The sequence below is a fragment of the Pristis pectinata genome, chromosome 2 (assembly GCF_009764475.1).
Source record: "Pristis pectinata isolate sPriPec2 chromosome 2, sPriPec2.1.pri, whole genome shotgun sequence".
NCBI classification, from domain to species: Eukaryota; Metazoa; Chordata; class Chondrichthyes; order Rhinopristiformes; family Pristidae; genus Pristis; species Pristis pectinata.
In genome coordinates, this window is record NC_067406.1 from 17,429,203 (window position 1) to 17,441,717 (window position 12,515).

General features: G+C 44.6%; 1 protein-coding gene across 2 annotated transcripts in view; it reads left to right on the forward strand.

The window, feature by feature from the left end:
• Positions 1 to 4,746: 4,746 nt before the first annotated feature.
• rnf24 (ring finger protein 24) overlaps positions 4,747 to 12,515 on the forward strand; it is a 137,952-nt gene continuing 130,183 nt past the window's right edge. For both annotated transcript variants that reach the window (XM_052032455.1, XM_052032437.1), the window contains exon 1: positions 4,747 to 5,183. The gene's annotated coding sequence lies outside the window, so the exon portion shown is untranslated. The remainder of the gene's footprint in view (positions 5,184 to 12,515) is intronic.

Below are 12,515 nucleotides of genomic sequence, written 5' to 3' on the forward strand. Positions count from 1 at the left end.
CCTCTACAATGTAGTGTACTTCACATGTTACCATGGCACTGCTATGCTCCCTTAAATCAAAAAAAGAATGAAAGCATTATGCCTGAAGGCTTTGAAGTGAAACACTGGAAACTAAATAAAGCACTATGATAACAGTTACACAGAATTTTTTCATTTATTCATTTTTTAGGACCTAGATGTTGCCAGCAAGGCCAACATTTATTGCTCATCCCCAATTACGAATGTTACTTGCCGTTTACCAGCCCATGTCTGAATTTTATCCAGGTCTTGCTGCATACAAGAGTGGGCTTGTTCATTTGCTGAGGAGTTCCAAATGGAATTGATAATGCAATCATCAGTGAACATCACCAGTTCTCAACTTATGGTGGAAGGAAGATCATTGATGAAGCAGCTGAAGATGGTCCGGCTGAGGACACAGCCTGAGGAACCCCTGCAGAGATGTCCTGGGGCTGTAATGACTGACCTCCAACATTCACAGCCATCTTCCAAGATGGGACTCCAACCACTGGAGTGTTTTGCCCTTGATGTCCATTGACTTCAGTTTTACCAGGTCACATTGATGTCATACAGTCAAATGCTGCTTTGATGACAAGGACAGTCACTCTCATCTCTCCTCTGGAACTCAGCTCTTTGGTCTATGTTTGCAACGTGCAAACTCCACACAGACAACACCCAAGGTCAAGATTGAACCCAGGTCCCTGGTGCCATGAAACAGCAGGTCTACTAGTTCTCTACTGTGTCATGTTACCAATTAAATTAAATTGTTAAATTGGTTTATTATTGTCACGTGTACAGAGGTACAGTGAAAGACTTTGTTTTGCCTGCCATCCATATGGATCATTTCCTCAAATCAGTACATTGAACGGTTATAATGGAAATAATATGTGGATCTGCAGAGAGCATTTTGCAACAAGTTGTCACGCTCTGGCACCATCTTGCTATCTATAGGTAGTAATTTTTTAAAAATTTTATTTACAGCGTGGTAACAGACCCTTCTGGCCCAACAAGTCCGCGCCGCCCATTTTAAACCCATATTAACCTACCCGTACGTCTTTAGAATGTGGAAGGAAACCGGAGCACCCAGAGGAAACCCACACAGACATGGGAGAATGTACAAACTCCTTACAGACAGCGATGGGAGTCGAACCCCAGTCACTGGCACTGTAATAGCGTCGTGCTAACGGCTACGCTACCGTGCCGATCCTTCCCACCAGGCAGGTTAAAGTGGAGGCTGAGCACACTCTTGCAACTCAGGGGAGTTTGGAAGACTAGTGTAGGTCTTCCCAGTGACCTGGCTGATTCTATCCTGTAATGATCTTCAGACAAATCAGCTGCCGAATTAGTTACAATAGAACATGGACCACACTTCAAAATGTACCTGGGCAGCTGTACTGCACTTTGGCCGTTATGACACCCAAGATGCTGCAATATGGTGGCACCATCTTTTCTCTGGGTTAAGACTGCTGGTAGTTGGTAGATTGAACAGGATAAAGCAATTCCAGTTTGGTTCAGATAAGCAGAAGGGTGATGCAAATACTGGTTTTATTTTCATGCGTTTAACTTATTTCCTCCTCTCCACCCTTTCAATAGGTCCAGGCCTGCAGTACCTCACATTTACAACAATATCTCCTACCCAATCATAGCTGTGGACATCAGCAATCATTGGGGAATTGGAGCCAATCTGCAGCACTTCTGTCTACCACCAGCAGGAGTCACTAGAGAGAAATCAAGAACGGAAAGCCTTGTTCAATGGTCCATCATCAATGGTCCAGGGGGAATGTGTGACAGGATGCCAGGAAAACACCACTGGTCTTTGTAACAAATTACCATCCATCTGAGAGGGCCTCATTTTAACATTAAAGATCAAAAAAAAAAGGCAGCTGTGATAATGAAGCACTCCCTCAGTACTACATGAGAAAGTGTTCAAGTCTCTGGAATGGGACTTGAATCCAGTGTCTCTGACTCAGAGGCAGGAGCGACACTTTTATTCTCACCCTGAGCACCTAGCATATCCAGAACAATATATCACCTGAAGGACTCCAGTTTCACTTATCCCCTTCCTGGTCTGGAGAGTCCTGTTTTCTCTTGGGAACACAGACATTATGATAAAATGATCTTTACATCTTTTAAGAGGGGCTTTTAAGAGGGGCTTGGATGGGCACATGAATGAAAGGAAAATTATAGGGATATGGGATTTCTGCAGGTAGAAGGGCCTGTTGTGTGTCGAAGGGCCTGTTCTGTGCTGTATTGTTTTATGTTCTATGTTCTAGTATCAGGCCTCCAACATTCTGCAGCATTTCTAATTGGTAATTAATTGAAAATACAGGAACTTATTAAACTTGTGTGTGATAATCACAAGGCCCACAACAGAGGATGGGTGTACAGTGGTGCAGTTAGTTGAGCAGCTGCCTCACAGCACTCTTCTCTCCGCATTCCAAAAGGACTGTTTCTTAGAGTCATACAGCAGGGAAACAGGCCCTTCAGCCCAACTTGTCCATGCCGACCAAGGTGCCCACCTAAGCTAGCCCCATTTGCCCCATATCCCTCTAAGCCTTTCCTATCCATATACCTGTCCAAATGTCTTCTAAATGTCATTACTGTACCCGCCTCAACTACGTTCTCTGGCAGCTGCTTCCATCCATGCACCACTCTCTGCATGAAGAATGAAAAACACGATGATGCTGGAGGAACTCAGCAGGACAGGCAGCATCCGTGGAGAAAAGCAGGCGGTCAACGTCTCGGGTCAGGACCCTTCTTCAGGACCGAAGATAGGAAAAGGGGAAGCCTGATATATAGGAGGGAAAAGCAGAGCAGTGATAGGTGCACAAAAGAGGGGAGCTGGGGTGGGCACAAGGTGGTTATAGGTAGATGCAGGTAAGAGACAGTGATCAGCAGGTGCGGGGGAGGAGGGGGAGAGCAGATCCACCGGGGGATGGTCAAAGGTAAGGAGGGAAAAAGGGTAGAAAAAGGAGAGATAGGCCAGAAGAGGGAAGAAAATAAGAAGCATGGTTGGGGTGGGGGTTGTGGGGGGGGGGGGTTACTTAAAGTGGGAGAATTCTATGTTCATGCTGTTAGGCTGCAAGGTTCCAAGACAGAAAATGAGTTGCTGTTCCTCCAGTTTGCACTTGGAATTCTCCTGGCAGTGGAGGAGGCCCAGGACTGAGATATCTGTGAATGGCGAGGGAGGGGGAGTTGAAGTGACCGGCAACAGGGAGATCCAGATCGCGATTATGGACGGAGCGCAGGTGTTCTGCGAAACGGTCACCCAGTCTGCATTTGGTATCGCCGATGACTGTGTGTATTCACCCTACATATGCCCTTACTGCCCTTCTTTCCTCTCTGCCACAAATACCACTCCTGTCCTTTTTCCTTTTCGATCATCCTGGGACCCAAAAACTCCTGGATAAGATTTCTTTATTAGTCACATGTACATCGAAACACACAGTGAACTGCATCTTTTGCGTAGAGTGTTCTGGGGGCAGCCCGCAAGTGTAGCCAAGCTTCTGGTGCCAACATAGCATGCCCGCAACTTCCTAACCCGTACATCTTTGGAATGTAGGAGGAAAACCGGAGCACCCGGAGAAAACCCACGCAGACACGGGGAGAAAGTACAAACTCCTTACAGGCAGTGGCTGGAATTGAACCTGGGTCGCTGGCGCTGTAATAGCGTTACGCTAACCGCTACACTATTCGCTTGTACTTCTTCCATTGAAGTGTGCTGCGTTCAGAGCTGAGAGGGGCAGCAGGGTGGTGCAGCTGGCAGAGCCGCTGTCTCACAGCTCCAGCAGCCCAGGTTCAATCTTGACCTGCAGTGCTGTCTGTGCGGAGTTTGCACGTTCTCCCCTCGAATGTTTGGGTTTCCTCCGGATTCTCTGGTTTCCTCCCACATCCCAAAGGCGTGCAGGTTGATAGGTTAATTGGCCACTGTAAATTGCCCCAAGTGTGTAGGCGAGCGGTATAATCTGGGGGGAGTTGCTGAGAATGTGGGGAGAATAGGGTGATAGGGTGATGGGCTAATTCATTGGGGGCTTTTAAGAGGGGCTTGGATGAGCACATGAATGAGAGGAAAATAGAGGGATATGGGCATTCTGTAGGTAGGAGGGATTAGCTATGTCAGCACAACGTTGTGGGCCGAAGGGCCTGTTCTGTGCTGTACTGTTCTATGTTCTTTCTAATAAAAATTGGGATTAATGTAGGATTAGTGTAAATGGGTGTATGATGGTCAGCACGGACTTAGTGGACCGAACGGCCTCTTTCCATGCTATATCTCTCTGATTCTATCTGAGACTTCCTAATTCAGCATCTCCTACCCTTGCTCCCTCACCCCGCGCCTTAAAACCCTTGTTTAACTTTTTTTCCCTGATCGTGATGAAAGGCATTGCCCTGAAACGTGAACCCTGTTTCACTTTCCACGGATTCTGCCTGACCTGCTGGATATTTCCAGCATTACCTGCTTACACTTCTTCATGTCAATTTATTACAATGAAGTAGGCTAATTTGCAGCGGGGGGAATATTAAACAAATTAGCCCAAAAAAAATCCGGCTTCAAAATTCGTACGAAGACGAGCTGCTCCGTCTCCGGCTGCGAGGCGACGCGAACCTATAAATTGGTATCCTTTATTCCCCTCCTCTCTCAGCCACACAGAACATTCCTGTTTGCTGACGCTCGGTTCCTCTGGGTTCCGCGCACAGCGGAGTACTGCTGCACCGTGTGGCGAGTAAGGTCTATGAAAGTCTTCATCAGGACCGGAGGGCCAAGCCTGTTCTCCCAAACCTCTCTCTCTCTCGCCCTCCCTCTGCAAGAACAAGGCATCGCCTTCACCCAACACGTGCAGCCATCAATCAGGATTTAACGCAGAAAGAGGGAATTAAGAAGCCCACCCTTCTTAACTCAAAAAGCAGCACTGTTTTGGTTTGAAAGGAGGTGCATATTTCAATAGCAAGAGAAGAAAGCGTGGCAAGCTGTCTGATTCTCCCACGTTCCTTGCAGAACTGAAACTGTCCCTGTCAATTAGAGCGACCAGACTGACTCGCTCTCCTCGCCCCTGCCAGTCCCAGGTTCAGCGACGACTGTTACAGTTTATGCACCGCATATAAAACAAAGCTCATTTAGATTTAAGCAAAACAAAAGCTGTAAAGAGACGATTTATTTGGCTTTGCGGATACAGACGAGTTGCCAGCTGGTGAGTTCAGTTTTAAAATTTTATAACATTAATTAGGATATATATGTGTGTGTGTGTGTTTTCTAGTTTTGTGATCTGTAACTATAAAAAAACAGCGCTGTGGAGATATACAGGGGACAACATTAGTTTGTGTAATTATTCTGGCGATTTGTATTTTTTAATTGAATAGTTGTGTGTTGTTGAAATCATGACCATGCTGAGATAGTTGAAGCTCAAAAATATGTGTTTGCAAAGAAAAACTTCTGCAAGAGGAAGGAATGAAATGGTGGGAGTGTACGTTTTTAAAACCCTTCATCGTCTTGTCTGGTAAATGTATCTCCGGCCCCTGAGAGAGCCCGGCGGTCAAGCCGATGTGGAGTCTTGGTTATTTTTCACTTGGTAGCCGGAGTAAGTGGGCGTGTAGCCTACTCTGTCATTGAGAGACAAAGCGTGGAAATCCATTTTTTTTTAAAAAGCAAGGTTTTGTGCGGCGTTTGGGTTCTCTATTTAATTAATAAAGGGGACCAGAAGGGGACATTGTGTGGTGCAGAGAGACTTCAGCTCACTCACACAGGAGGGGCGAGTCCCTGAACCAATCAGGCGGTTTGTTGCCAGGGGCTCCAGTTTAAAAGCTGTGCTATGGAATAGTATGGATTCCCTTTGCGACCTCCACTAACCACCCCCACCCCCCAAGCCAACTTGGAGACGAAAGAGCTTCCAGACCGCACTCCAGCCGCGATTACGTCCATGGAGTTTTGGGGACAGGGAGGAGTTTGCAAGGCTGGCGTGGGTTTCTCCCAAGTAGTTTTAACTACTACTCTGGGCTGGGGTTGAGGGTTTGTTTGGGGGGGGGGGTTAATTTATCCCGTCAGGATTTAAAACTCTTCCAGGGCGCCCTGAGTGAGTGTTGTCCCTGACCAAACACGTGTGGGCGGAGGACTGCCTGCGCTGCCGAGCCGGGGCGGTGTGCCAGGTTCCCTGTGGACCCCCTCGCACAGGCTGCCCGTCAGTCAGCTCAGAACCCCGCTTGTCACTCTCTCTGCGTTCCCCCGGAACGCCTGCAGCAACTACCAGGATAACTCAGCCCTGCCGACGGCCAGGAGAACGCCTGTCCTCTTGCTCACTTGCCCCGGCAGATGATGCTTCTACAGCGCCGAATGAGACTGCTGTCGTTTGGAGCTGTGCAGGACGTGTGTTACCGGCGTTTCCCTGAGTCATAAGGTTGCAGGCGACCACAGTTCCATTCACGCAGGTTCGATCCTGACCTCCGGTGCTGTCTGTGTGGCGTTTCCACGTTCTCCCTGGGTTTCAAAGATTGGTTAATTAGCCACTGCAAATCACTGCTGGTGTGGCTGAGTGGCAGTTGTGCACATAAGGGAGAAAAGGTTACAGGGAAAGGAAGTGGAAGAGTGGGATTGCTCCAAGGGTTAGTGTAAACAGAATGGGCTGAATGGCCTCCTCCTTTGTCCTAAGGAAATAAATAACAATCCCCGTATTGATTGGCCATTTGCTTTGCACTTGCTGCGCAGTCCTGTGGGATTGCCACACTGTCCCGCTAATGTTAAACCACCTCAGGCGGAGTTTTAAAAAAGGACTAGTGGGTGTGATGCGGCAATTAACATCCAGCAAAGAGCATGAGACGCTGAGCACTCTGCCCTGACCGGGATGTTAGTGGATGAATGGCTGATCATGTGGGAGTCATTTTGTTTATTCATCTTTTTCGGTATTTGGGTGTGATTGGAAAGGGCATTGTCTGTTGCCCATCCCTAATGACCCTTGAACGTGCTGAGCCACTTCACAGGACCTTTAAGAGCTGGGTGTGGAGTCACACAAAAGCCAGGAGGTTGGAGACATTTCACAAGTGAACACTCATTTCGCAGGTAAATCAAGGAGAGGTAATTTAATCTGATGATCCATGAATTATAGAGAAGTGGGGAGCTATGTGGGAGGGAAGGGTTAGATAGATCTTAGAGCAGGATAAAATATCGGCACAACATTGTGGGCCGAAGGGCCTGTACTGTGCTGTAGTGTTCTATGTTCTAATTCAGTGGTTTCCAACACTTGTGAATGAGCCCTCCACTCAGTCACACTCCGTAAAGTACTGATGATAACGGGTTGGTTCTTTTAAGGAGCTGGGGCTGTTCTGTGGACTCCTAGAAGCTGTATGGTCAGGGCAGTAAGCATGCTGAGCAAACTTTTAAATTTATTTTTGCTTTTTTTTAAAGAAAGCTCATTATATTATATGGGAAATTATAGGCCAGTGAGCTTTAAGTCAGTGGTAGGGAAATTATTGGGGAATCCCTAAATAGAGGGATTCAGCAGGATTGTAGAAGAGGTTCACCAGGATGTTGCCTCGATTAGAGAGTATGAGCTATGGGGGGAGATCGGGCAAACTTGAATTGTCCTCCCTGGAACGTTGGAGGTTGAAGGGTGATCACTGTTTGCATCCCTACAGCCCCTGTGTTGGAATGGAAGTGTTTTCACACAGTTGTACAAACCTGAAACATGTTACCTGAAAGGTGGAACTGAATTCCTTGGGCACTTCCAAACTGTAGTGGGACATCTACTTGACAAGGTCTCATTGTCAGGGTAATGGGGAAATGGAAGGGGTGTGAGAATAAATTGTGTGACTGGTTCTCTGAGCAGCCACATATACATGGGACCAAATGGCCATCTATCCTGTATGATTCTGTGAACATACAGACGTGAATTAGAAGCAGGAGGATGCCTCAAACCTACTCTGTCATTCAATAAGATCGTGGCTGATCTGAGCTCTGGATTCCCATCGACCTGTGGTAACTTTTCATCTCCCTGTGTTGGATTTGACTGTTTTAAGTAGTTTTTTAACATGTATAGTGTTTAATGCACCTCAAGTGGCTGTACAAGGAACTGCTCCTTCCTAGCTTATTGGTTCGTCCATCAGGTGAATGTTTTAGTTTTTTAACATGCATAGTGTTTAATGCACCTCAAGTGGCTGTACAAGGAACTGCTCCTTCCTAGCTTATTGGTTCGTCCATCAGGTGAATGTTTTCTCAATGGTTTTGCCACAGGTATCTAATAGGTTTCCTGATTGGACTGTCATGTAAGGAGTACCTCTTACCTCGGGTATAAAAGTTGTTTTGTGTTAATCTCTCTTCCCACCACCCCCACAGCCCTAGCTCATCTTTAGTTCCTTTTGTCTCAGTTCATCCCCCAGTAGTAAAGCTAGTGCCATGTGCTCTGTGACTGCTTCTTTGTTTTAAACTTCTCCAATAAAACTTTGTGAAGCACCAAGTTGTTTTCAACTCCTCCTTGGACTCCTGAAAGAACCTGTGGATTTGAAAATAACTGGATCCAACACCTGCTTCTATTACCCCTTCAAGGAGAAAGTTCCAGGTACAGGACTCTGAGAGGAAAACAAAGTAATCCCATCGTCTCTGAAATGATGACCCCTTATTTTAAAAAGTGACACCTAGTTCTACGTTCTCCTACAAGGAGAAACATCCTTTCCATATCCACCCCTCAGGATCTTTTGTTTTATTCAAGTTTCCTCTCTCTCTCCTAAACTCCAGCTGATGCAACATCCTAACCTGACCAATGTATTGATATTGGTTTATTATTGTCACTTGTACTGAGGTACAGTGAAAAGCTTGTCTTACAAACCGATCGTACAGGTCAATTCATTATACAGTGCAGTTACATTGAGTTAGTACAAAGTGCATTGATGTAGTACAGGTAAAAACAGTAACAGTACAGAGTAAAGTGTCACAGCTACAGAGAAAGTGCAGTGCGATAAGGTGCAAGGTCACAACAAGGTAGATCGTGAGCATCTCATTGTATAAGATAACCAACCCGTTCTAGGTTACAGACTAATAAATCTTCTCTGAACTGCTTACAATGTATTAATATCCTTGAAAAATGAAACTAATACTGCACACAGTACTTCAAATGTGGTCTCATTAGTATCTGATATAACTGGATCTTAATTTCCCACTTTTGTATGATCTCCCTTGCAGTAAACATTAACAGTCTGTTAGCTTTCATAATTATTTGCTGTACCTGAAAACTAGCCCTTTGTGAATTGTTCATGAGGACACCCAGATCCCTCTGCATCTCAGAGCTATGCAATTTCTCACCATTTAGATAAACTGCTTTTTTATTTTTCCTGTTGAAATGGACAATTTCACATTTTCACACATGATATTCCATTTTTACCCAATCATTTAGTCCTTCTATACCCCTTTGTGGCCACCTTATGCCCTCTTCACAACTTACTTTTCTACTTATCCCTACAGAATACGACTCATTACATCTTGCCAGCCAGAGGAAAGAAAAACATTCCTGCCTATTCTCTGCTTGCTGTTACCCTGCCAACCTTTTGTCCATGTTACTTCCTACATCATGAGTTTTTATCTTCCGCAATAACCTTTGAAAGTAGCACCTCCTGGAAATTTTACTACATCCACCAGCCCCCTTTGTCCACAGCACATCTACTTCTTCAAAGAACTACAATAATTTGGTCAAACATGATTTCTGTTCCACAAAACCATGTTGACATTACCTGATTATCTTAAACTAAGTGCCCTGCTTTTAATAATACCTTCTAATACTTTCCTTCTGACAGATGTTATCTGGTCGGCTTTCTGTTTCCCTCCCTTTTTAAATAAAGCAGTTAGACTGACTATTTTCCAAGCTTATACTACCTTCTATGAATCTAGGAAGTTTTGGAAAATTAAAACTTGTCAGCCATCACACAAGCCACTTCTTTTGAAGCCTTAGGATGAAGTCCATCAGGACCTGGAGACTTGTCAGCCTGGAGACTTTTTTTTCCTTGTTATTAATTTGCCAATAAATGGAAATCACTATTCAATATTTTCTCTCCCAAAAGCTCAGATTTCTGAAAGTATGCCCTGCCCCCTTACTTTTAATGGGAAGAGACCCAGTTTCTTCTTAAATTCTAAACCGCCCATCCTACCATCATTCTATTTGAGTACTCACTAACTTAATCCACGTTTCTGCAATTTTTCCAGATCTCCACCTTTTGCCTAAAAGGTGGAGATCTGTCATTTGCTTGATATTGCGTGCTTCATTGTTGCATTTGCCCTTTCATTGACATTTTCTATTCTGTAATTTCAAAGATCTGTGTGTGAGCATGCCTGGATCTCCCTGCTCTTCCACTTGGTTAGGAACCTCAACATTTAGCGATCGCTTCTGTTCATTGATCTTTATCCCAACTTCTACAACATCTCATTCTGCTATTGCCAACTGCCTTCACCCAATCTGAGGTTTCCTCTGGAAATAACCCATATTCAGTGGTAGTGTTGATGAACAGCATTAGTTTTGTCCTCTTGTACCTTCTGTGTTCTTTACATTAAATGGAAAAGGAATTGATCTCAGCCCAAACTATGATGTCCCCTATCTCTCCTTCCTTTGTCAGATCACCAATTGCATTGGTTTGAAAATGTGAATGAAGTTGAATTGGGGATGGTGAGGGAAGCAAAATAACTCAATGTTTAAGGAAAGAAACTGTGTGCTATTTGTGTTTTGGAACATGTTCATGGTGAATCATTTATCTCATTGCTCTTTGACATTTATTTCAACCTTGGTTACGTTGAGTAGGGATTTGGAAGGTACCAGCAGAAATCCAAAATAATCAATAATTGTTGTGTAGTTGACTGGAATAACTAATTTTAATCTCTACGAATATGAGTTTAAGTACAGTAGTCACTGTGGAATGTGAAACCTACTTGTATATTTACCTGAGTGTTGTTAGACATTGTAATTCTGTTTTGACACTAGATCGGAGTAGCAGATAGATTGACAATTAGCCTTGATTTGTAGCAGTAATGTTGCTGAGTTCAAAGTTTACAGCTGCAAAAGAATTAATGCATCATTTAAATCCTAGGAGCTATTGCTGTGTCCCTGGCTACTTTGCATCATTCCATGCCACCAGAACCAATTAATTGCTCATTCATCTGATTTGCTGCTTGTATTAATGTTTCTACCTCGAATGGCTGTAACTCCTGTTTATGAACCCAGCTGAGGTATGTCCAAAGTAAGGGCTTCAAATATAACCCATTTGTAACCCCTGGTTGGTGATGCACTGACAACCTCACATTGTGGATTGGTCGATTATAGATTGTTGGTAGATATCTTTCCATGGGATGAATTAAGAAAATTGGACAACTTCCTGTCCATTTTTTGTGCTAATGGCCCAAAGTTAAAAAGAAACATCTTCTCCTGAAAGAACGACATGTTTCATAACCACTAAGGTACTTCAGAAGTTCAGTCACTGCCATAGGAAGAAAACAGGAAGCCAATTTGTACATGGAAACTCCCGCAAACAGTTGTGACAACAACCAAATAATCTGTTGATATGAATGTAAGAAATAGGAGCAGGAACAAGCCAACTTTCAAACCTGTTCTTGCATTCATTGAGATCATGGCCCATCTGCTGCCTCAACATTATTCCTATAATTCCCAGAATATCCAGAAACCTAGTCATCTCTGTTTTGAATGAACTCATTGACAACCCACTGGGGCAGAGAATTCCAAAGATTCATCACCCTCTGCATAGAGAAATTCCTTTGCACATCAGTCCTAAATTGCCTGCCTCGGAGATTGTTTCCTCTGGTTCTTGGCTCCTCAGGCAGGGGAGCATCCTTCCTGCATCAAGCCTGTCGAACACTGCTGCTAGAATTTTGGAGACACGAGACTGCAGACACTGGCATCTGTCTATCACCCCCCCCCCCCCCCTCACCTGGATCCACCTATCACCTGCCTGCTCTTGCTCCACCCCGTCCTTCCACCTTTTTATACCGGCTATCTCCCCTCCACTCATTTAGTCCAGATGTAGGGTCTTGACCTGAAACGTCAACTGTCCATTTCCCTCCACAGATGCTGCCTGACCCGCTGAGTTCCTCCATCAGTTTGTGTGTTACTGCTAGAATTTTGTATGTTGATAATGACTGAGGAATAAATTATGGGCAGGACTCTGCAGATATTTCCCCAGACTTCCTTTGAAAAGATGCCATGGAATCCTTCAGGTCTGTCTGAAGGGCACATGGGGCTCAGTTTAACATTTCTTCTGAAAGATGGCACCATGAGTAATGTAGCATCCAGAATACTGCACTAGAGACCGAGCCTAAATTCCTTCGGAATGCAAATCTTTCTAACAAACAACAGTTAGAGGCAAACATGGGATTTCTCATGGTTTTCATTAAAAGAGAATTTGTATCTAATCAAGTGTTTCTTACTCAACACTTTTATTTGTCCTTCTTTAATGGGTTATAACTCACTTCCTTTATCATAACGATTGGCATTTGACGAAATCTCAAGGATGCTGACAAGAAAAATGTTGTTTCTGGCTCAAGC